Source organism: Oryctolagus cuniculus, chromosome 5, assembly GCF_051225735.1.
Source record: "Oryctolagus cuniculus isolate XC-2025 breed Fujian yellow rabbit chromosome 5, ASM5122573v1, whole genome shotgun sequence".
Lineage (NCBI taxonomy): Eukaryota > Metazoa > Chordata > Mammalia > Lagomorpha > Leporidae > Oryctolagus > Oryctolagus cuniculus.
Window position 1 is genome coordinate 11852167 of NC_142871.1, and position 26146 is coordinate 11878312.

Here is a 26146-nt window from a genome sequence, read left to right on the forward strand (position 1 = left end):
GAAAGTAGTACACTAACCAGCTCAACAGGAATACATGTTTCCAGGTCAAAGTGAATCAAACCTTTAATGATATTTCAAACAAAAATGACATAACACTTTAGAGGAAGAAGGTATGTAATTGGAAACAGGTTTTCTTTTCTCTTGAAATAAATCAATAAGTAATGTCTAAATTGAATTGATTCTGAGGCTGAAAATTGATTCTGAAGCTAAAATACTAGAAGCACACTCTCAGAGTGAGATTGGGGAAGGTGGAGCAGGGAATACTGTATGTCAATATTTTATTATTATTTGTTTTCCTTCTGTCCTTTTTAAACTAAAGAGATCTTCAGAAATTTGGAAGAAAATGTGTATTATGAAAAACACTATTCATAGATTTCAAAAATTATACTTTTAATTCAATTTCCACAAACTTTTTGAAGTACTCTCCTATAGCATATATGACTTTGGTACACATATAATCAAATAATATATAGACTTCCAGATGGAAGGGCAAGTTTGAACTGGTAGACAGATACTAACAATCTTCTATTTGGGGAACATGTGCACAACCTGTAGAGACTGTGAAACAAAGTAATTGTAAAGAAAATGTTTAGGAAGTATAGAAAATAGTTACACATCCATGCACTGGTTCTGGTGCCATCTGAACCTTTGTGGTTCCTCTGTAACAACACCCTTCCCTTATTTTATTTGCCAGTCTTGTGGCCACTCAGTGGCTTGTAAGGTGGGATGGAAGATTCTACGACCAACTAGATTATTGCTGTGCTGACAGATGTGCAGGACACCAGGAAGACACACATCACAGCCAGTTTTTAAGGTAAATGCCCTGTTCTTTCATGGTCACCTGTAAGGGAACAGTTTGTATTCAAGAGGAACCGATGTTCCTCAAAGAATTAACTCCATGAACCCAAATCTAAAATGTGACAATTAGGCAGACTCTGGGTAGAGTGCAATTACAATGTAAAAGAAAACATCTGTTAGTAGACGTTACATGATTACCACTGATGAAGAGATCCAATTTGCTAGTAGGAAATTAGAACACCAAGAGAATGAGGAAAACGATTTGTATACATTGTTAAGTGGGGAAGTCTTGTTCAGTTCAGTAGGAGACTGGATTAACCACAGAAGGAATGAAGGCATTGGAGCTTTGATAGGAATATGGTTATGAAGAAGGAAAGAGGAAGGGACTCAAACACGCAGTAGAAGCAAGTAGGACACAAGATAATCAACTTGTTTCCAATTTTTTATTAAGACTTTCTCTTAACATCTGATTCAAAAATAACTGCTTTCTCTAAGTCCAGATTTTAACATAAAATAAGCAAGTCAAGTCTAGTATTCCAAAGCCAACTATATGTCCAGCCTAGCCTGTGTGTCACATGTCAGATACATCCTTACCAAGGGGCAAAATGCTGATCCAAGGCTGTCCTTTGAAGCATTATCCATCATTAAGGGTTTTCTGGACATGCATTAAATTGTGTCATTCCCAATAGCAAACTGAACATTTTCCTAAAGACAGGGAGAAGTTGACACTAATAATGAGCTATAATATTCCAAGAAAATGCATTGAAACATTTTGTTGAGAGGACAATTTTTTAGTAAATAACAGAAAATAACAGGAGGAATTTAAAGAAAGGGCAGGAGTTTAAATTATTAAATCTAGCCTTGATTATTCAAGAAACAGCACAAAAGGAATAAATGTTCAAGTTGTTCAAATTTTTCACATTTTTGCACGAGGATATAACTGGTATGCATTTCCAGGTCCCTGACTGATAGCCTAATACAAAGTACTAAGCTTAGATGAGGAGTCCTGCCTTCACCTTCACCCAGCTCCTCAAGCACTTCAAAGTGACCTTGGGCTTGTCCTCTAGTCCAGACACATGCTTTCTCCTCCATCAAATGCACCTGTCACTGGGAAGCAGAGAAAGGAAAACAAGACTAGATCATGGAAGACCATTTGTGTTTTGTAGATAACAAAGATTCAACAAATGTGACTGTATGCCATGCCTTGCTTCATATATATATTTTAAATCTAAGATTAACCTTTTATTACAGTTGGTACAACTGGGAATGCTCACCTCTTGGATACTCCCCATTCTGACAAACCAATAAACCATTTCCTAAAGCTCCTAATTCTGGAGGAACCATAAGACACCAACCTAACATCTGCACCAGAAGCAATCATAGCTGTGGCTGAATTTAAGTTTGCAGTGCAGGGGTGAAATTATTTGGCTCTAAGACCAATGTCTTCATTGCACAGGCCAGAGGGCTGATCTTTAATCTGTCACTTCAGTGTAAATTCTGTCTCATGGCTCTCTCTCACCTAAGCTTTGCGAGGACAAAGTATCCTAAGTATCCAAAGACTTGCTTATCAATAAACTAAATTAAGGATGCATTGGTTAAATACAGGAGCCAGATCATCTGTATGAAAATGACTTCCTATCACTTTATAGCATTAAAATTCAGTAAATTTTAAAAGGAAACATTAATTGTTCAACAGCACCAAATGGTGCTGGTCAAATGGTTAGAAGCCAGTGGAGTAGTATTTTACAAAGTGAATTTTGGTTGGATTCCTATCAGAGTTCATTACTTCACTGCACGCCTGGCTTGGGGCCTGGGAGTTCCATCAAGCTAACAAAAACTCAAGGAGCTTAATGCCAAGGGCAATGTGTGGAGACACTATTTTGGATGCCTTTAAGTTTTTCCATACTTTAACTGGCAAGAGACAAGATTTGGAAAAACTCATGTAAAACTGTCATTACCACCATATTTCATTAAATCTAAAAAAAAATCATTCGATATGAGAGATGTTATAATATGAAAAAAAGAAAGCCTCTTAACATTGCTGAATGCAGCTCTGAAAACAACTATGGCACATGTTCTATTCACCATTTGTTGTTAAGGTCTTTTTCAAAAATAAAAAAATAAGCATTATATGATCCTGTGAAGTTGTAAATTCCTTAGGATTAAAGACTTCTATGAATGGCTTCAGCAACGACTTGAGCAGAGACCATTTTAAGGTTTCTTCACTATGACAAATCTCATTTCAGTTTTCAAATGCCTAGTGATTACACAGTACTATTTGCATGGTGCCCCTTTTAGCTTTTAGGTCACTTATAGTTTGTCAATCAGCCCTACAGTGTTATTTATTTATCTATCACTTAATAACCATGCAGCAGAGAATAATTTCTCTGCTGTAGCATGGTAATTTGTCCTATAATTTCACCCCTGCTGCTGTAAACTTGAATTCAACCACAGCTATGATTGCTAAAATTAAGATTTCTAGGTCACTTTTCAGCCTCTGTGGTTCCTGTCTTTCAGCATTTCATCCCACTCCGTCTTCCTCAGCCAAAGTATGGTTCATCAAATACATGAGCAAAGAATTATAGCAGTTGTTTCTTTCAAAATGTTGTGCATACTCGACAGAGCAGGTAACATTCAAGTACTTACGTGAACTTGAATTTTGTGCTGCAATCCTGTATATCCTGAGGTTAAATTTTGAGAAATAATGAAAAGATATTTTTAGAATTTGCAGTCAGGTTACTTCCTAGATACTTCTGCATTAGGAAGAACCAAATGGATAAAGTGAAAGGCATCAGTATTACTAACTGCAAAAAGCAGTGCACCCCAGAAACAAATAGATATTGGTTGTGACAGGATTTCTGCAAAATGTCAGGTTTTAACACCATTTTCTTTTGAAAGGGACATTTTTCCTTTCTTCTAGTTTTTTGAGTAGGAAGTTGTCTTTGCATTATGCCGAAATCTGTACAGTATGCAAATAGTTGGTCAAATAGAGACTTCTCAACACTCACTGTAACTAGTCTTTGAAAATATGAGTTGCAAGAGAGTTTGCAAAATAATTTGCTACCAGGATGGAAGGCCTAATTCCTGAAATATCAAAGACTTGTCTTTTATTTTTTAGACTCATGAGTTTTCTGCTATTATTTAAAAAGGAATTCTGAATAAAGGGCATTTCCTTCTTAAAAATCACAATTGCAATTTTTATGAATGCCTTTACTGTAGGCACACATGAAACAGAGCAAATCAAGGTTCTTGGATGCTTTTGATGCCAAATTCAGCCTTGGACAACAAAACCCTGCAGTGTTGCCTTTTTATAAGTTGCAGATGTTTAGGTATTTTAATAGCTACCTTCTGGCTTAGCGATAGCCCACACAAAATGACTTCCCAGCCACGTGAGAAGTTCTGAATTTGAAATTCAGCATCAACCCTTCCTGGTGGCGACTTCTAACAATGCACTCACATTTGCTAGCATTTTGTTTTCTTATCTGAAATATGGCAGAAATAATACCCATTTCTGAAGCATGTCATGAATAAATTTTTTAATGCATCAAACCTCCATGCTCCTGAGCTGTGTGTGATTAGCATACAATAAATATTAGTTTCTTTCTTCCTCAGTTAGAAGGGCTGTTTAACGAATTATGAAGCTTTCTGTGAATGCGAGACAGTTTTACTAATGTTGTGTTTCCTTAGAATTCAGGTTTTCACAGAAGAGTTTTAGAAAGAGAAAAGAACTTTAGTCATTGTTTTATAATCCCTGGCATAATGCAAGTACATAATACAAGTCTGCTTTCTCACTGCTTTGCAAACTTTTCCCACTTATTAGCTCAGGTATAGCCTGTCAAACAAAGACTTTGCTGCCACAAAATAATTTTTCCTCTCTCCATTTTGTCTTTCTTTTCCAACAGCAAACGTGTCTTTTTGAGTATTCATAACCATGGTAGAAAAGAAATCCAAAGCTGCAAATCCAATAACCTCTTTTTCTCTCTTTTTCTCTCTCTTCCCCATACCCCCAATCTGACACAAATCAGAGCTGTATACTTGTGCTTCTGGGCTAAAGAAGGAAACAGTGAGAGGATGCTATGATCCATCCTGTGGAATCTCTCTCTGTGTGTACACTCTTCAAAGGAGACGTGCAGCCTCACTTTGTAAATACTGGGCATGCTTTCATGTTCCCCATCCTTTAAAGGAATTAGACAGGACAGTGATTATCCATCACATAATCAATGTGGGATACCTGCTCTTTCTAAGCAAAATTTTTGGCTCTATAATAACTATTGAAATCACAAATGCAGAAATTATAATCCATATTAATCCATCAGTGAATCATTTTAAATCAATTGTGCATTTAGTTACAGAAACAAGAGAGTTATCCAGGCAGATTTTAAGGCTATCTCTTTTTATCCTCTGCATATTTATCTTATCATTATAAGACGCATACTTCAAGATAGCTACTTTTATTTATTTCATTGGCTTGCTCAATGACTTTTTATGGCCTGGGATAGTATTTTGGAAGAAGATAACATTTTATGGTCTTTCCTTTACATCATATCTATCCTTTCCACATAATTCTCCTGTGACTTCGGCCACTTGCTTTTGGATACTGAATTGGGCTTAATTTTCCTCTTTTATACTATTGCAGATTTTAAAATTGAAATAATCTTGGAAAGTTAGATTAGGATGTTCATGAAATATGACTCAATAATTTTTAACCTTGATGAATGAATAAAGAATAATCTACATGAAGCATGTAAATGTTTACTCCAACATCATACACTTGTATGTAGGAAAAAATCATTGTCAATGGTGCACCGTTCATGCGTATTGTTTTTTCTCTGCCTTGTTGTAATCACACAGCAAGTAACGTTACATCCCTCGCAGTGAAAAATTTCCATAAATTCCAGCTGCAACAAAGGTAAGTTAAGACCACATAGGGTTAAACATTACATGGAATTAAACTGTTTTGCTAATGCCTATTCTACTTATTTCTGCTCTGATCTTTATAATTTCTGCCCTTCCACCAATTTGGCACTTGGTTTACTCTTATTGTATAAATTCTTGAGGTGCATCATTAGGTTATTTATTCAAAATCTTCGTATATTTTTGATGTATGCATTTATTGCTATAAATTTTCATCAATAATGATTTTGCTGTATCCCACTGGTTTTGCTGTGTTGTGCTTCATTGGAATTTGTTTCAAGATTTTTTTTATTTCAATGATCCACTGGTCATTCAGGATCATGTCATTAAATTTCCATGTTATTTGTATATTTCCAGTGTTCTTCCTGTTAATTTCTAGTATTAGTCCATTGTGGCCCGAGAAAATTCATGATGTGATTTCAATTTTTAAAAATTTTCTGGCCGGTGCCGCGGCTCACTAGGCTAATCCTCCGCCTAGCGGCGCTGGCACACCAGGTTCTAGTCCCGGTTGGGGCACCGGATTCTGTCCCGGTTGCCCCTCTGCAAGGCCAGCTCTCTGCTGTGGCCAGGGAGTGCAGTGAAGGATGGCCCAAGTGCTTGGGCCCCTGCATCCCATGGGAGACCAGGAGAAGCACCTGGCTCCTGCCATCGGATCAGCGCGGTGCGCTGGCTGCAGCGCGCGCTGGCCACGGCAACCATTGGAGGGTGAACCAATAGCAAAGGAAGACCTTTCTCTCTGTCTCTCTCTCTCACCGTCCACTCTGCCTGTCAAAAAAATAAAAAAAAAAGCATGATTTGTTCATAATATTCATAATATTCTACATTCCTGATCAATAAGGTAATCGTAGTGAATTGTTTAGACAGTCAACATCCCTATGCATATGGAGTTACATTCCAGTGTGGGTGGAGAGCGGAAATGATAAACAAATAAACAGTTTGTGGTATTCTGCAATATCAGGCACTGATTTTCAGGAAAAGACATGTCTATTAACCATTCTCCTGCCACAAAACCAAAAAGATTTTGTCAATCAACTGAGATTACAAAAACCCACTGTGCACTGTATCTGAACGTAACATTGTTCAAGAAATCATTACAGAAGACATTGTTGATTGCAGGAATTGATATGCATGTACAAGCTTAAAGAATCTTGAGAAACAACACTGCAAAAGTGCATCACTTAAGGAGGTAAGAGTAGGAAGGGTTGCACACTGTAGACCATAAAATAGCAGCTAAACTGAATTAGAATTTCTTAAGTTACTTTTTCTGGTTTCATGCTTCTTAAGGGTGTTCTTTGGACATTTTTCTTTATAGTTCACAGTATGGGAATAAGCAGTATTAAAGTGAATTTGTTGCATTAATTTCATGAAATCACTGTAACATGAAAAACCTAGCGGGTAGTTTTGCAGTCTTTTTTAAAGTAGCCAGTAACAGGATATCAGTATCCATCAATATTTATAAACAAGTTTACCCTCCAAACATTAGCTCTGAAGTAAGTATCCCCCAGGCTCCTCTGGCTGTGTTAGATAAACCAAGCATATCTTTCTGTGCTGTGGCCCAGGATCCTGGGACTGCATGCAGAGTGAAGAAAGGGCAGGAGTTCACAGCAGAATACAACCCAGCAGTGCCACGGAGGAAAATGAGATCAGATGCATACGTAGCACTCACATGGCAGGAATCTGAGAGAATTCCCAGCCTGCACTGCAACGTGCAGTCGTGAAAGGGAGAGGAAGTGAGGGGTGCTTACATTGTGTTGAGCTGGCAAGTAGCCACGAGAATTATATGTACAAAAAATTAATTCCATTCATAGCTGCCCGTCTCATCAAAAGGATGTGAGCTCCCGAGGGCTACAGGGGAAGGATGTCTTGCCTTGGGGAGCTTTGAGATGACCCCCAAGATCAAGTTATCTGGAGGTGTGTTGAAACTGTTAAAATAGGGAGGTGGCTTTGGGGGAAGGGACACAATGCAGCACCCTATTGTGCTAGTGTCCTCCAGGGAAAGAGACATGCAATATTTATGGGTCACAAGAGTGTATTTACTGTGGCAAATCGCTCATAGGGTCACAGAGATCAAGACATCACACAAACAGAAGCTCCCACGTTCAAGGGCAGAAGACAGACGTCCCAACTCGGAAGAGAAACAGACACGCTTCACTCTTCTTCCACTTTTCGCTCTATTAGGGCCCTCACTGGATTGGACAGTGCCTGTCCACCGTGGTAACGGTAGATCTTCATAAATAGGTCACTGGCTCAAATGCTAAACTCATTTTGGAAATACCCTCACACACAGTCCCCCAGAAATCTCCCTGGGATTCCCCTAGCCTGGACAAGTTGACACACAAAAGCAACGGTCACACCTATCAACAGCCCACTAAACTTAGCCCCCAGTGCTGTAGGCAGACACTAAGTCTTGGACAACTACGGATGCGTCTGGTGGCTGGGAGTGAGAAAAAAAAAAAACATCATAGATGGAGGTATTTGGAGAAAGAGGGGTGTCAATGTGGCAAGAAGGTGAATCAGTGACAGAGTAAGAGTGTTGGGCACAGCAGAGGAGCACGTGTGTGTGTGTACAGTCTCCAGGGCAGCTCCCCAAGACCCTGACAACACCTCATCAGTCACGGTAGCACATTACTATATGCAGTACTTTGAAGTCAGACATTCCTGGGTTTAAATTCTGTCTTTCTTGTACCAAGTGCATTGCCTTGCATGCGTTAGGGAACCTTAGTTGGCCCTGGTTTTCTGATCATCCAGTGCTACCTCCTTGGGTTGTTTTGAGAGTTTGAAGCAAAGCAGTTCACATCAAGGGCTCACCATGATGCTTAGCCAAAAAAATTCTATGTTCATTTCAGTTACTGGAGAAAGGGAAAGCAGCCATGCTTGCACAATGAGATGGGCATGTGTCCAGAGAAGCCTAAGAGATGACGTGGTGCTTTGGGATAGAGTTCCTGGGTCTGGAATCCAAGGGTAAGCTGTGTGGAGCTTTGAGTCATGAAAGGCTCATCTGTGCATGGACTTGATTTCTTGGCAGCACATGAGGTCTAAGAGAAGGAAGGTATATGGATATTTGGAAAAAAACGGTCAAAGGTCACCTAGTCCAATCTTTAATTCAGTGTTGGTGCCCACTGACTGAGATGGAACCCACATAAGAATGCCCCCAATGTAAAGGCAAGATATGTTTAGATCCAGCCTCTGTTTGTCTCCCTTAGCCCAAGGTGTCCTTGCCCATCCTTTAGTATCAACCACTTCTCACAAGGAATTCACTGAATTGAGGGAGTGGTACTGCTGGCCCTGTACGGTTCTCATCACTGGACTCAAGAAGTTATTTTCTTCTCCCATAGATAAAAACCTCGATGGCCAGAACTGTCCGGGAGGGAGAGGCTGTTGAGGGCAATTCCAGGTCTGGAGCAGAATGTAACTAACACCTGTGTGTCTCTCCCAGATCAGCTGAAGCCCACCTGCCATCAGAAAACGTCCCTGGAGGCACAGCATCACTGACCAAGCAAAGAGAAACCCCGAACATCACTGACCAACTGGGGTACGTGGGCATGTGCTGAACAGGGACCTCCCAGACCCATCTTCAGTCTATAAGAACCTTCACCCCTCACCCCTCACCCCTCACCCCTCACCCCTCACCCCTCACCCCTCACCCCTCAGGGAGCTTGGCCCCTCGCTCTACACTTTGCAAATGAACACCTATTTCCCTCCACTACCCTTCCCATCAGCAGCTGGCTTTCAGAGCAGACCCACCTTTGGGAGTTCTACAGCGCCCCTCCAACCAGCTTGCGGGGTTGTTTCACAATGTGATGATGACGTCTCTGTCGTCAGCGTGGGAGTCTCCTGTGAGAGGGAGTTCAGCAACTTCTCACACCGCCAGCTCCTGGAGATGATGGTACGCATATTTAATAAACAGGAAGTTTCTTAGAAGAACTGAAATTCACTCTCCTCTTACTTGGTTCAGCTGCCTTGGAGCAACACAAAACACTTCTTGCTTCCACCCACTGTCCCCACTGTATTAGGGTCTTTCCCCCTAGTGTCAGAGATTGCGTAGAATCAACTTACAACACAAAAGGAAAATAGGAAACCTTGGGGGATGCTCCTGTTATTAGAACTGGTTAAATTGATTTCTAGGGGACATTTAATGAGAGTAGAAATTGAAATTGCACTTGACTGAATTCAGAGCAGTGAATTTTTATTAGGCAGCCAGAAGGGGTGTGAGATACTTTAAAGAATAAAGAAGAGGTATAAACCCTACCCTGAAGGAGCTTAAAATCTGATTAATTTGTCCATACTAATGATAGAGAAGAAAGTCTGGATGAGCAAAGAGCATAGTTCAGATACAACCCACTCACCCACTGACCCATACACATACACACACCCATACACACACACACACCCATACACACACACACCCATACACACACACCCATACACACACTCATACACACCCCCATACACACACCCCCATACACACACCCATACACACACCCATACACACCCATACACACACACACCCATACACCCCTACACTCATACACACACACCCATACACACACACCCATACACACACACACACCCATACACACATACACACTCATACACACACACACACACACCCATACACACACACGCCCATACACACATACATACACACCCATACACACGTACACCCATACACACACAGATTACCTGCAGGTCTATAATTGTTGAAGCTAGGAAGTCAAGCTTTTAAATGAAAATGATTATTTTGTCATGAAAGCAATTTATGGTCATTGTTTATAAAAAAGGAGAAAATGAGCAAAAACAAGAAAATTACAAGAATACATAACCCAGCTAACCAGGTTAATTTTGCAGTAAATTCACTATGGGACTCTTCTATGTATCTCCACAGAGTTTTGTGAAACTGTACTGCACATTCTACCTCTTAAATTTCCTTTGTGCTACATGTACTATGAGTATTTTTTCACTGTGCTCAATAGTCAATTAGTATTTCATTAAATGACTGATTGCATCATCTCTTACTTACCGAATTCCCTATAGTTGGACATCTTGGTTGCTTGTAAATTTTGCATGTATAAACAGAATTCTTACAGCTAAAATTCTGCATATCTTTAATTCTTTCCTTAAAAAAATCCAGATATGGAATTTCTGGGTCAAACCGTGCACAATTTTAAACCTTGTGATAAATAATGCCACATTGAATTCCAGGAAGATTGTGCTGTAACAGAGTAAAATTGACAATTTCTCCATCATTTACTGAAGATGTGAAGACTGTTATATTTTTAATATCTGCCAATTTAACAGGTGATAAATCATATGTCATCGTTTTAACTGGATTTCTTTGATTACTCAAATGTAAAAGGTCTCTGAAAATAGTTATGTGTCAGCCACTTTCCTTCCTCCTAACATGTCTGTTTTATATGGCTTATTAATATGTTTCATTCCACAAATCTTTCTGTAACACCTGCCATGTGCCGCACACACTGTCCTGGTGCTGGGGACACTGCAATGAACAAAACGAGCAAAATCCCTGTCCCTGAACCCTGCTGCTGAGCCACCAGCAGAGGTCTCTGTTCTGAGTTTGAGAGTGGAAAGCATGTGGACACGTCTATCATGTTGGGCAGCTTTCCTTGTCCTCTGTGTGTCCACTGCAAGTGGATACGTGCTTTGGAATACATGAGCGGGCTCAAAGTGTGAGAGTAGTAGAGGTCAGTGTGACCTTGGAGACCATGTAGTAAAACCCCTTTATTTGACACACGAGGTATCCAAGGAGGCCCATATATACAAAAACATGTGTCCAGACCTCACTACCGTAGGACACAGAAGATTCCAGATTGAAGGGCAAGGTCTGCTCTGATAACTAGGGGAAAAAACCCTCCATCCTTCACAATCTTTGTTTCATGTGCTGATTTCTGCATTATACAAATAGCAGCCAGCATTTATCAGGTCCTCTGACCCAGAGGCACTTCTAAGTGCTGTGTGCACATTGGTTCCTTCACTTCCCCGTGAGACAGGACGGAGCATCACTCATGAACACATGGGCACACCTGGGTGCGGCGTGTTTAAGTGAGGGGACCACAATTTTCAAGATCCTTTACATTTTACTCATCAAAGAAATCGAGTGAAAGCAATGAGACATGATTTGTCACCTGTTGCATCGCAGATGGTAATAAGATAAGATGGTAATACCAGGATGGTAGTAAGATGGTAATAATACCTAGTAACTGACAAAGCTTTTACTAAAGTCCTGATCTGTGGCTCTCCAAAGGCCCCCATTGCCCTGATCCATCTTCGTGGGCCATCAGTGCCTCTGTGGGTAAGCGATGCGTGGGCAGGAAGAACAGGGCTGTCACTCCTGACATGCTTAGACAGTGGCTACAGCCATGGGTCAGGCAGCCCTCCGCAAAGGAGGTGCAGCAAACGAGAGGAGGGAGAGACGTTGGTGGCCTTGTTCTGACTATTGCATTCTGTTCTTCTTTCGCTCATTTTCAGCTGCCCACGCTCCCCAGTTCCTTCTCTGTCTGTTACCAGAACTGATGCCTGTCATATTACTGTGTGAATGACAAGACACTGAACAAAGAGTTTACTCAACCAACTAGCAAGTGGCATTTCCACTCATAAGCGAGTCCAGATCGCAGATTAGCATCGATTGCAATTCCAGGCATCAGCTGACTTCCAGGATGAGGGCCTTGTTCTTTCTGCTTCTCTGTCCCTCCCTCCCTCCCTCCCTCCTCTCTCGCTCCCTCCCTCCCTCTCTCCCCTTGCTTCCCTCTGTATTGAGTGGAGCGTGGAATTGAGACCCAGTTACGGCACCACCCCAGCAGCCCCCCTGTAAGACTGGTCACTTTGCCAAAACTTTGTCGTTGCCTGAAGTCCACATCCAGGGGACTGGGAGCGTGGGACAGGGCTGGGGCAGCAGAGAATCTGGCCTGGGAGTGCCCCCCCACCAGCCTTCTTTCTCTGACCTCCTCCCTGGCCAGGCCCCAAGCACGGAAACTCCTGTGGCTTTCAGCTGCCCAGCCCTTTTACCTATATGCGTTGAGAGCCTGAGCAGGTGGGAGATTATCGGTGCTGCACGGGCAGCAGGGTGGCCCATCCCAGCTGTGTGCCAGCTGACCTCCACAGCCACAACACTCCAGCTGGGAGGCACAAAGATCACCAAGGTGCAGGCATTTGGCCTGGCAGGTAAGCCTGGGGTTCAGTCCCGGCTCCAGCTCTGAACCCCAGCTTCCTTCTCGGGCACCCTCTGGGCCGCAGCAAAAATGACACAAAGAGTTGGTTTCTTGGCACACGTGTTGAGACCTCAATTGAGCTCCCGGCTCCTGGCCTCAGCTTGGATGAGCCCCAGTCATCAGCAGATAGGAGCTTTCCGTCTGTCTGTCAATCTGTCCTTCTGTCTCATGGCCTCTCAAGTAAATAATTACAAAGGCCTCAGCTCAGAGGCTGGACTTGCAGTTAGCAATGACATTGTGCGTAGTCAAAGGGTCAGAGGAAGGACCCCGAGAGTAACAGAAATGCAGACTGGTGGAGAGCAAGCTCTCCATGGTGCCAGCGTGAGCAGGGGCTTGCAAAGGCTCATTCTCTCCAGGTAGAACCATCGATGTATTTTACGCATGGTGCACCAAGAGTTTTCGGAACCCATGTAAGGCTAAGGCGGATAAATATCCCAGTGTCCTGCCTCACCACTGTGGCACACGCATTCAGGGCTTATGTACTGCGGTGCTTGCCACAGGTCTAGAGTCTCAGGTGAGTTACCCTGATCCAATCCAGCCCCTCCACAAGAGAACCCTTGGAAACGAACAAACTCAGGGGACATCCAGCCAGCGGAATATGGACGGGCGGCTGCAAGGACAGATGAGCTCAGGCACAAATGTAACTCACATGCAATGAGGCAGGAAGGAGCGAAATGACGCAAAAGTGCTGAAAGGCACATTTTGCCGGGGAAGCCAGCAGTTTTATGTTGGAGGCAGCTTTTGCTTGTGGAGTTCAATCATCTTGTTTCTTGGGAGAAAAAGGACAGTTTTATATATTTTTAATGGTCATCATCTCAGAAACACGTTAGGGGGATAAAAATGGCCTGATTGTTTTGGAGGAGAGGGAGAGTAGTAATTGGCAGCGGTGGGGGGAAGGGTGGTGGTCATTATCCTACAATCACTCTCCCTGCTTCCACCTTGAAGTACCCATGCACGACTCACACCGCGGCGGCCACGCTTCTCCATGCGGTGGGGAAATCAGGAACAACCAGAGGCAGCTGCAGGACAGTCTGAGGCCATAACGGCTGAGTGTGGGTCAGAGGATCCAAAGAGACATGTGACAGGGAGCAGTCTGTCACATGAACTGACACAAAGACAGGGATAGAATCCCTAGAGCAGGAGGCAGACGGAGGCTGGTCGCTGCTGGTCAGGCAGCTAATGAAAAATGCGGCCTCGAGATGCAGAAACCAAGAGGAAAACAAGTGGGAGGCCCAGGAGATGGAGAGCCACCAACCAGGAGATGACGGCCTACAGCACCAATATGCGAGGTGTGTGATCGAACAGGATAAAGAACCCGTTTAGGAGCCAGCGTTGCGGCCCAGCGGGCACAACCACTGCCTGTGATGCCAGCATCCCACTTCTGCGACAGTTGGTGTCCCAGCTGCTCCACTTCCAATCCAGCTCCCTGACAATGCGCCTGGGAAAGCAGCAGAGGATGGTCCAAGTGTTTGAGCCCCTGCACCCACATGGGAGACCTGGATGAAGCTCCTGACTCCTGGCTTTGGGGCTGGCCCAGACCTGGCTGTGACGGCCATTTAGGGAGTGAAACAGTGGATGGAAGATATCACTAACTCTCCCTCTTTCACTCTCTCTCTCTAGCTCTTTCAAAATAAATCAATGAATTTTTTTAAAGCATCCTTTAACGAAGCAATAAGGGAATGGGCACGGTGCCAGCAGGTTGAGCTGCCCACATCCCACTGGAGCACGTGCTGGTTGGACTCTTCCCTGCTGCCTGCAATCCAGCTGTCTGCTACTGCACCTGGGCGGCTGCAGGTGCTAGACAAAGTGCTTGGGCCCCTGTCACCACGTGGGAGACTTGGAAGGAATTTCTGACTCCGGGCTTCAGCCTGGCCCAGCCTCAGGGGAGGGAACCAAAGGACGAAAGATTCTCTTTGTCTCTCTCTCTCTCTCTCCCTACCCCAACTCTGCCTTTCAAATGAATACATAAATATTTTTTAAAAGCACTAAGGAAAAGACAACTCAATAGAAAAGAAGAAAAATGCTATGAGGCCGCATTTCACAGAAGAAATCAGGTTTTCCATAGAAAAAGGAAAAAGAAAATTAAGAAGTCCAAAAAAATAAAAATAAAAAATCCCAACAGCAATGATGTGGAGCAGCCGGATCCTCACACGCTGCTGTAGTGCCACTTTGGAGAGTGGTCTGGCATTACCAGGTACAGGTACTCAGTGGTGTCAGCGGTAACCCAGTCATTGCAGTTCTAGGTTTCTAACCTCGGTGTGACCCAGTGGCTATTTGTAAGAACAATTAAGGAGCACTGTGTTTAATAGCAAACATTTACGGGGCAGGGAGAGGGTTACAGTAACATGAGAAGGAGAAAATGAAATTGAGAGTATTCACACGATGGAATATTGAGCAGAAGAGAAAATCAATGCCTGACAGATATATGAAAACCCCAAACCAATCTTGGAAATGATATTGGGCAAATTAAAGCAAGTTATATAAAATTAAATATTCCATGGTACAATGTTTAAAAAGCTCCAAAACCCCAGCAATGTATATACATGTTTTAGAAAACAATTTTAAAATTTATTCGAAAGGTAGAGAAACAGAGACAGAAGAGACTGATCTTCCACGTGCTGCTATTCACCCCCAAATGCCCACAGCAGCCAGGGCTGGACTAGGCTGAGGCCAGGAGCTGAGAACTTGGGTGGGACGGACCTACCTACTTATGCCATCATTTGCTACCTCCCAGGATGCACGTTAGCAGGACGCTATTCAAAACTAAGTAGAAACGCTGAGACTCATGGGGACCAAGAGACCGCTGCCCATGACTTTGGCACCAAGGCCTGGGGTCCGTTTCTGAGTCTGGTAGTTCTGGACTTTCCCAGCCAGTATCCAAGGGGGGATATTTCTGATTTATTTATTGCCCAGTAAATCATATTATACAAGCAGAGAAGAAAGTTTAGTATAATAAAACTCACACAGATTTGGAGGGGGTATGGCCCCCCAACTATACTCTAAGACCATGATATTAATAATATATGGGAAGGAAATTATCAATATTCCCTAAATATTTCACTCTAATAAATGATTCTTAATGGTTTGAAATCACTGAGTTGTGTTCACAGGTCTTAAAGCATTTGAAATCATGATTTAGCATCCTGGTGGACAATTTTGTGAGCATTCTGACCTCTCTAGAATTATTATCAACTGACTCAACCCAAGTAGATCAAGCAAATAAGTAAATAGATTTGTGATTTTCTCCATAGAAACTCCCAGGTTTTCCTGCAATCTAAGTATAGCTGTACACTTTTTCAAGGCACATAATCAAAACCTGGACCCTACAGAAATCTAATGAAGCCACGTCCTAAGACCACAGCAATGGGCATGCCATTTAGCGAACCATGGAGTTACAGGTCCAAGTTCAGGCATCATTACAGTCAAAGGATGTCTTCTTCTCAGGGAGCGCCAGGGGCAAAGAGGTGGCACAGACGCAGCAGCAGGTCCATGGAAGCGGGTTGACAACACAGTCCTAGCTAAAGAAACTAAGAGAAGGGACAGCAACTGCCCTGTGGGGACAAAAGAAAACAGCTGTTGGGACTGTCGAGACAGGGCAGTCTTCCTAAATTGAAGTGGGGGGGGGGGGGTCTGCACGAGGCCTTCTGTGCCACCAGGCAATCATGGGGCAGGCATGAGGGAGGGGAGGGGGCACAGTGGTTGAGCGCAGGGTTTGCCTGGATGTGAATCCTCATTCTGTCTAATGGCACTTAAGGAAGTTACTCCATTTCTTCCTGGCTCGGTTTCCTTATCTGTAAGCATTGCACAGGTTCTTAAAAGATTACATAAGATCACGTGTACAAACCTTAACACTTGGTCAATTAAACACTGAACAAATACAATGTTGTTTTCATCAAGGAACAAGAGAGCTCAGCTTAACAAGATGCATTTTCTGTATGTATGAAGCTACTTCAAAAAGTTCTTGGGAAAATGGAATTAAAACATATAATGGGGGGCCTAGTGCTGTGGCACAGTGGGTTAAAGGCTCGGCGTGCAGTGCTGTCATCCTATATGGGCACCAGTTCAAGTCCCGGCTGTTCCACTTCAGGAAATCCTGCTCCCTGCTAATGCACCTGGGAAAGCAGTGGAGGATGGCCCAAGTCCTGGGTCCCCACACCCACATGGAAGACCCGGAAGAAGCTCCTGGATCCCGGCTTCAGATCAGCTCAGCTCCAGCCATTGCAGCGATTTGGGGAGTGAACCAGTGGATTGAAGCTCTCTCTCTCCCTCTCTGTCTGTCTCTACCTCTCTCTGTAACTCTTTCAAATACATAAAATAAATCTTTAAAAAAATATTGATGCAAGAATTTTTTGAAGTCCAGGAGTGATTTTTTGATAAAACACATTTTCCAAGAACTTTTTGAAGACCCCTGCCTGCTTCCTCCTCAAAGGAGCACTCAACACCCTGGAGTGTGTTTGTGGGGTTGCTTGAGGCCTTGTGTTTAAGAGTAACACCTATGTTTTGGGTGTTCAGCATTTCACTGATTTCCCACGTCTTTCATTCCACACTTGGCTAGATCTCATTTTGCTTTTTAAAACATAACGGGAACCAGCTATCAGACGTCACTCTGTGCCCCTTGCCCACAGTCTACAGCTGTGGTCCACTACTGGCCACTTTCTTGTCCACTTCCTGATTATTAAACAACCGATGAAGACTGGCATCTCCAAGGGCTGCTCAGCCTCACCAAGACTTGCCTCGCAAGCACCTTTGGAAATGAGCCAACACAGTGCTGTTTTAGACTGTCATTTATCCAACATGCGCCTCAAAGACACAACCCTGAAGTTTATCGGATGATACTAACCATGATAGATATCAACGGCAACATTTTTTTTTATTCCAACCTTTAGTTCCTGTTATCCTTCAGGCAGCATAGCACTGCTCTGGCCTATCTTTGGGCAATCTTTCAGATGTTCAGTGAGTAAACAAAGCTCTCAAAAAAATTAAAAGCACCTATGTCCTCAAACCTCTATGGGAGAAGACACTGGGAAGAGCTCTCGGTGCTGCGCAGAGGGAAAAAGGCAGAGCTGCAAGTCCTATTGCTAACGCAGATCCTCCAAGTCATCCGGGTTCCAGAGAACTCCCAGGCTCGCCCGTTAGCATCAGATTTGTGGCCGCGTACAAAGGTCGGAGCGAGAAGAGTACCAAACGTGTAAATCTAAGGGCGGGAATCCTTTCTGCCCATGACTTATTTATCAAACAGGCTGGTGCGAGCTGGAAGGCCTAGGTGCTGTGTGCCTTCGTCCTCCCTGCAACCCATTGTCTCTGTGTCCTCCCTTGCTAACCTTTCCTGTTTATTTCTACTTCCCTGCAACTTTTTATTATAGTTGCCAGTTAATCACAAATATATTAAAAGATCTCTTTTTAATCTAGCAGTCTTCATTGCTTTGTGGCTTCGCCGCCAACGGTTGTGCTGCGCTTAGAGAGTGTCCAATTACACTCTCGGCAGGGAGAACCAAGAGATCAACAGTTGACAATGCTTTTGTCTAAGGTCTCCGATGTGAAAGCAAATTAGGTATCTAAAAATAAAAACTAAAATTAAGGCTGATAAAATGGAGCTTTGGCTTTGCTCATCACAGACTCATTTATACTTAATGACACAGACTGACGGGATCGGGGACTGTTCCACTCTATCTCGAAAAGGATGTAAGGAATGGCTGCGCTGTTCTTCCTTTCATGACCCGTCAATGGGCACCAAGACAACAGAGAAATAAGAGCCTCTTTGTGCACTTCTGTATTAATTTGTTTGCAGTATTGGCTTGCGCACAGAAGGCCACACAGAGGTGAGCGAGCCAGTGTTACTGAGACGTGTCAGCGTAGAAATTCAATTCTACGACATTTTGTTCACAGAGCTCTCCATGCCAGAGCAGACAGGTAAAACATCAGAAAAACAACAGCTACGTTTTTCTCCCTGAAACCCAACCGTCCACTTCCTTGAGAAAAGAGAAGCACAATTTGCAGACCCCTCTCTCTCCTTGGATGTTCTACGGGTTTCCTCTCTCTGTTTACCGACACTGCCCCGAGTTCCAGGCACATTATTTATTAACATCTCTTGCTCTGCCCGTGAGTGCTTCCTTCTCTAACCACACCTCTCCCATTTTCACCATAGGCCCTCCTCCTCCTCCTTCTCCTGCCCAGAGCTACCACCAGCCGGATAGGAACTGAGGCTTCAGGGTTCACAGCGCCACCTGAAGGCTGACACAGGAAATGATCTTGCCCAGCGTCTCCCCCACTATCTGCTGGTTTCCTCCAAAGACTGCTTGGCTTCGCGTAGGTCAGCATCTTCTCTAAGGCACAGTTACTTACCTACTTTGCACAGTTACTGTCATCCCCACCCTTATGTCAGAGCCAGGGATACACTTTAACAATCACAGCTGTACTCGTGGCGCACTCCTTTTTCTTGGAAGTGCTGTAAGTTGTTTAATAATAAGACTTTACGCTCATTAAGCGTGGGATCCCTTATGCTTTCTAATTACTAATTTAGCTCGTATACATGGGACTAAGTGAGCCACTCGCCTAGTGCATATCGTCCTCCCCAGCAACTGTATGTGTGGGTCAGCATTCTACTGGAACTTAGTACACACTTATGGGTGAAACTAAAGATAGACAAGGATACTTACAAAACTAAGTCACACTATGATTTACGCATGCGCACACGGAAACACAGAGATGGCTGGTGCAGTGACCTGATTTGAAAGACAACTATCTTGTGTCTTCTGGACTCATCAATACGTAAGTTATCGGACTCCCTCCCACGAGTGAATCAGCTCTGCTGGGCTGTTCTTTTTTTATGCCTCGGCTCTGGCATGGCAGAGACGCAAATCTCCACTGGTGAGTGTCTATAAGCAAATCACAAACGTAACACACGTGAGTGCGTGGAATCAGTGCACCCGGCAAGGGGGAGCCCTTGTTCCCCTGCAGCAGTGACACACAAGGGGCGCATCCTGCGTCTGCCAACCCTGTGTCCTCCTGTGTCTCAGACTATAACAGTCACTTCTCCCCCATTCACACCAGGGCAGTAGGCTCGGCCTGGCAATGTTGTGTGTTGGCCTACGAAACTCCAATCAAAATCCCATGCAAATCACACCATACAGGCCTCATCAAACTCTTCCATATGATAATAATATTTTCCTTTAAAAATATTTGTGTAGGGTCCTTCCCGTGGAGGCATAGTAGGCCAAGCCTGCACCTGCGGCGCTGGCATCCCAAATGGGCACTGGTTTGTATTCCGGCTGCCCCTCTTCCTATCCAAGCTCTCTGCTGATAGCCTGGAAAGCAGTGGAGGATGGCCCAAGTGCTTGGGCATTGCACCCATGAGGGAGACCTGAAGGAAGCTCCTGGCTCCTGGCTCTTGGCTTCTCATCAGCCCAGCCCCAGCTGTTGCAGCCATTTGGGAGTGAACCAGCAGATGGAAGACCTGTCTCTCTGTCTGTAACTCTACATTTTGTATTTGTATTTGTGTGTGTGTGTGGTTTTCATTTATAAAACAATTTCCTAAGAGTTTTATTATAGAAAGCTTCCATTGGGATAAAAGTATAATCTCCCAAGAAATAGCCATTTCTTAAGCTAAAAATGAGAGAGAATTTGAAGTTATTCTTCAGAAGAGACAAATCCAAGCAATCAGAGGAGGGAGGAGGAAAGTTCTTCATTGAACAAGCTCCCTCCCTCTGCCCTCTGTTCTAGGAGGAAAATCCTCCGGGACTTGACTATTCCATTTTGCTCTGGGGACTTTATCCTTCAGATACCACGAGTAATCGGTTCATCCATTCCTATATTTAGATTTCTCTGTGCAGTTCTTTCTTTCTCTAAAGTCTATTCTCCATGAAGGACACAGTTGGACCCTTTTTGCTTGCCACTGGTGGCCTCCTGCCTCACTGTTCCTGCCGACTTTGTACAACACCTGGCATTTTCTAAAGATGATTCGAGAACATTAAGGAACAACATGTTTTCCTTCCAGTCAGTCCAAGTTGCAGACAAGCTCTTCTTGTCCCTTGCTGTCTCTGTATAGCTGATTTTAACTGAGTAAAGATTTCTGCTCCAAAAAAATGAAACAGGGATTGATACACTCTAGTAGTTGCTGCCCCTTCATCATTTCCCAAGAAAATGCACAGATGTGAGCACTGGACGCATGGTTCTAGGCCATGCAGCCTCAATTTCTGCAGCTGCTCTCGGAGAGACCTCGCAAACCCCAAGGTGGCCTCAGCCCCTCCTTGGGCCCGTAGTCCACTGCAGAGCTGCCTTGGGGTAGCCCTGCCCACCTCACCACTGAGCCCATGCTCTGCACCTCAGCATTCTCCAGGAAGCATTCCCTCGTCTGCCCTTTGTGAACTGTCTTCTAGCCAAGCCTTTCTCCATTTCTTCCTTGACTTATAAGTTTTTCTGTAATTTCACACTGATAAAAGATGTTGCACGCACAGTAAGTGGAATCTCCATGCAGCCTTCTCCCAGAGTCAACAATCTGTTCATGCTGTGACACTTCTCTTGCTCACTGACCCCCCCTCCCTTCTCCCACTCGCTCTCTCCACTAAAACTGGAAATAGTAGCACCTTCAACCATTCCCTCTCCATACACTAAAACTGTGTCCTGAAAGCTCAATGATCTAAGTCAGGAAATTGAATTTAAAGTTGATAAAAATACATTTTTACTCCACACTCTGTATTTAAATTTGTCAATTGGTACAATAATACGTTTTGTGGAGATGTATTAAATTTAAGAGTGGTCTTTAGGAAGTTCATGGAAAGCGCCTGCTAGGAAAACATTACTATGGACTTGAAACATTTTTTGCACCTAAATAAACATCTCTTCCTTGCATTTTCCACAACATTTTGGGGGCATTCTTATAAATCTGCGAAAATGTTTACACATCATATATGATTTACACATATTTCCCAGCCCAATATCTAACGGAGAAGCATTCCTAGTGAACTGCACTGACAATGTTTTAGCCTCTATCTTGACCTTAACATTGTAAAGAATACCATTCAGAGGTGATACAGAATAGGCTTCAACTTGCACTTCCCTGACATTTCTTCCTTATAGGATTATGATTATGTATTTGGCTCGGGAATGCTGCGGAAGTATTACAGTCCTCTTACTGAGTAATACCAGGAGGCAGAGGATGTCAATTTGTCTCCGAGTTGGTGACAATAACATTGATTGCCTGGTTCAAGTGGTAGCTTGACAGATTTCTGCCCTATAAAGGTACTGTTTTCCCTTGGAAATAATAAACAATTTGCAGGGAGATACTTTGAGCCTATGTAAACATCCTGTACTTTTTCTACCTCTCACCTAATGATTTTGGCATTAAATGATGATTCTCTAAGCCTGTCAGCCCTTTGATATTTCTAAGTTGGCATTCCACTGTCTGGAGGGGTTTACCTTTGCTCTGTTTATTTGTTCATTTATTATTTATACCAGAACAGACTAAGGAATTTTCTCAATGGATCACAAGCCATTACTGTCATTATTTATTTGGATTATTAATTTGTCTCAGATTTGACCAGAGTGAGTCCCTTTTAGCTAGTTCCTGGGTCTTTTTGATGTTTCCTTCATCTTTCTCTGAGCCCTTCCTAACCTTATATTGCAAAAAATGTTCCAGAAGATAATGTACTTTCCCTGACACATTCCTGGAATTACCCTTTTAGTCAAAGAGCTGCACAAACTTTCAGAAGAGAATAGCATTTGGAAAACAAGATTTCATCATTTCCACAGGTCACTCACTGCTTCCAGACCCTCTCATTACTAAGATTTAGGAAACACACACACACACACACACACACACACACACCCCACATGTTTATCTCCACAAAACTGAGTTCTTACTGATAAATTCAATTCTAATGAAACACCACTGGACACATTCTATGTCTTCATATTTATAACTGTTCCAGTGAGAAATGTACTTCTCATTATTTTTAATATATGCACTCATTTGTTCAAGTCTAGAAAATACAAAGACTGCTTTCAGAACTGCTAACAGATGATACAATAAAAATTCAATCTACTAATAAGAGTTCAATTTTTGTTTTTACAGTTTACGGGTAATATTTATAAACAGCAAAATATAAATCTGAAGTATATAATTCGATTTCTTTTTCTATATACACACAAGTACATAAGCAATACAGAAAGTATCCATTGTTTCTCAAATTAGCTCACACTCCTTCCCCATCAATCCTTCCTATTGGAAGCCAGCACTTTTCTGGTTTTTTTCACCAAGGATTAATTTTTGTCTAATTTGAGTAGATATAAATAGAATTATATACTATGGACTAATTTGTGTCTGACTTCTTTTTCTCTGTATGATAATTTTGAAAATAATTTATATTATTATGTGTATTAATACTTTGCCCCTTTCATAAACAACTAGCATTCCATTCTATGAATAAGTTACCAACTTTTTATTCATCTTTCTATTGCTAGACTGGGTTGTTTTTTTTTTTTACTTTTATTTAATAAATACAAATTTCCAAAGTAAAACTTTTGGATTACAGCAGCTTTTCCCCCCATAACCTCCCTCCCACTTGCAACCTTCCCATCTCCTGCTCCCTCTCCCATCCCATTCACATCAAAATTCATTTTCAATTATCTTTATATACAGAAGATCGATTCAGTATATACTAAGTAAAGATATCAACAGTTTGTACCCACACAGAAGCACAAAGTATAAAGTACTGTTTGAGTACTAGTTATAGCATTCATTCATATAGTACAACACATTAAGGACAGAGATCTTATATGGGGAGTAAGTGCACAGTGGCTCATGTCGTTAAAAATTGAGACTCTTATTTATGGCATCATTAATCACCTGAGGCCCTTGTCATGAGCTGCCAAAGCTATGGAAGCCTCTTGAGTTCACCAACTCCGATCTTATTTAGACAAGGTCATAGTCAAAGTGGAAGTTCTCGCCTCCCTTCAGAGAAAGGTACCTCCTTCTTTGATGGCTTGTTCTTTCCACTGGGATCTCACTCCAGAGATCTTTCATTTAGGGGTGTGTGTGGTTTTGGGTTTGGGTTTTTTTTTTTTTGTTTTTTTTTTTTTTTTTTTTTTTTTTGCCAGAGTGTCTTGGCTTTCCATGCCTGAAATACTCTCATGGGCTTCTTAGCCAGATCCGAATGCCTTAAGGGCTGATTCTGAGGCCAGAGTGCTGTTTAGGACATCTGCCATTATATGAGTCTGCTGTGTATCCTGCTTCCCATGTTGGATCGTTCTCTCCTTTTTAATTCTATCAGTTAGTATTAGCAGACACTAGTCTTGTTTGTGTAATCCCTTTGACTCTTAATCCTATCATTATGATAAATTATGTACTGAAACTTATCACTTTGACTAGTGATATGGCATTGGTACATGCCACCTTGATGGGATTGAATTTAGACCGGGTTTTTGACCATTACAAACAAAGCATCTATGAAGAATCTTGTAAGGATTCTCTTATGGACATGTATTTTTTTCCTTTTGAGAAAATATCAGGCCAGCGCTACAGCTCACTAGGCTAATCCTCTGCCTACAGCGCCGGTATCCCAGGTTCTAGTCCTGGATGGGTGCTGGATTCTGTCCCAGTTGCTCCTCTTTCAGTCCAGCTCCCTGCTGTGGCCCGGGAAGGCAGTGGACAGTGGCCCAAGTGCTTGGGCCTTGCACTCACATGGGAGACCAGGAGGAAGCACCTGGCTCCTGGCTTTGGATTGGCTCAGTGCCAGCTGTAGTGGCCATTTGGGGGGTGAACCAACAGAAGGAAGACCTTTCTCTCTGTCTCTCTCTCTCACTGTCCAACTCTGCCTATCAAAAAAAAAAAAAAAAAAAGAAAGAAAGAAAGAAAAGAAAAGAAAATATCAAACAGTAGAATGTTAGGCCCTAGATACATACTCTCCTTTTGTAGGAAACTATCAAAGGCTTCCCAAAGCAGTTGAATCCTTGAGCACTCCCAACACTCGTGCAGCGACTCCAATTCTGCAGTGTTGCTGACATTTGGTATCATACAAGTGAGTTGGTACTGGTACCATGTTGTGGTTTGGATTTGCATGTTCCTGAAGAGGAATTCTGAAGATATTTTCATTGCCTGTTGAAAATTGTGTATCTTTCTCTTAGAAGTTACTGTGTAAACCTTTTGCTCACTTTTGTTATTGTTGCCTTTTTCAGTGATGGGGAAATTAAGTTGAACCTGAAGTGAAAAGTGATGGTTCTGGGCCAGTGTTGTGGCACTGGCATTCCCTATCAGGGTGCCAGTGTAGTTTGGCAGCTCCACTTTTGATCCCACTCCCTGCTCATGAACCTGGGAAAGCTGCAGAAGATTAGATGGCATAAATATCTGGGTCCCTGCCACCCATGTGGAAGACCTGGACTGAGTTCCTGGATCCTGGTTTCGGTTTGATTCAGCTCTAGCAGTTATGGTCACTTGGGGAGTAAAACAGGAGAGGAAAGATCTCTCTACCCTTGCCCCCCCCCCCCCATCCATATCTCTCTGTCACTTTGCCTTTGAATATATAAATTAAAAAACCTTTTAAAATGAAATTATTGACATTTTTAAAATATTTTCTGCATAAAAGTCCATTTAAAAATATATGCTGGAGCAGGCCTAGCCTTGCAGCTAAAATGTTCAGGTCCCACACTGGAGTGCCTGGGTTTGATTCCTGGCCCCAGCTCCTGATCCCAGCTTCCTGCCAGTGCAGACTCTGAAAGGCAAAGGTGGTGGCTCAAGGAACTGGATTATTGCAGCACTCAGGAGATCCTTGGTTCTTGTCCCCAGCTCCTGGCTCTGGTCCTGGCCAAGCCCCAGCCATCGCAGGCATATGAGAGTGAACCAGAGGGTGGGAGACGTATCTCTGTTTCTCTCTTTCTTCCTTGCCTCTTCTTTCTACGTTGCTCTGCCTCTCAAATAAATTAAAAATAAAGATATACACTTCGCAAATTTAGTCACAAATATTTATTTGTATTCTTGCCTTGTATCCTGTGATGACCAAAGCTTTTAATTGTGATGGATTCTATCAGTTTCTATTTTATGCTTATTGCGTTTCATATTCGCTCAATGAAGTTATTGTCCATGTCCAGTTTGAAAAAAAAATCTCTAATGATTTCTTCCAGAAGCTTTTACATTCTAGGATTTCATCTGGAATTAATTTCTTTATATGGAATGAGATAGCAGTTGAGATCCAAATGATGTATATTTGCTGAGCATC

General features: G+C 42.8%; 1 long non-coding RNA gene across 2 annotated transcripts in view; it reads right to left on the reverse strand.

Annotated features, from left to right (window-relative positions):
- Nucleotides 1-1332: 1332 nt before the first annotated feature.
- Nucleotides 1333-26146, reverse strand: part of LOC149126410 (uncharacterized) — a 46958-nt gene continuing 22144 nt past the window's right edge. Inside the window, exons 2-3 of one of the 2 annotated variants that reach the window (XR_016233386.1) lie at nucleotides 9457-9586; nucleotides 1333-1905 (exon numbers count right to left, since the gene is read on the reverse strand). This is a non-coding gene — a long non-coding RNA (uncharacterized LOC149126410). Of the gene's footprint in view, nucleotides 1906-6708; nucleotides 8748-9456; nucleotides 9587-26146 lie in introns of those variants that run through there. The other variant, XR_016233387.1, reaches the window with a different exon arrangement.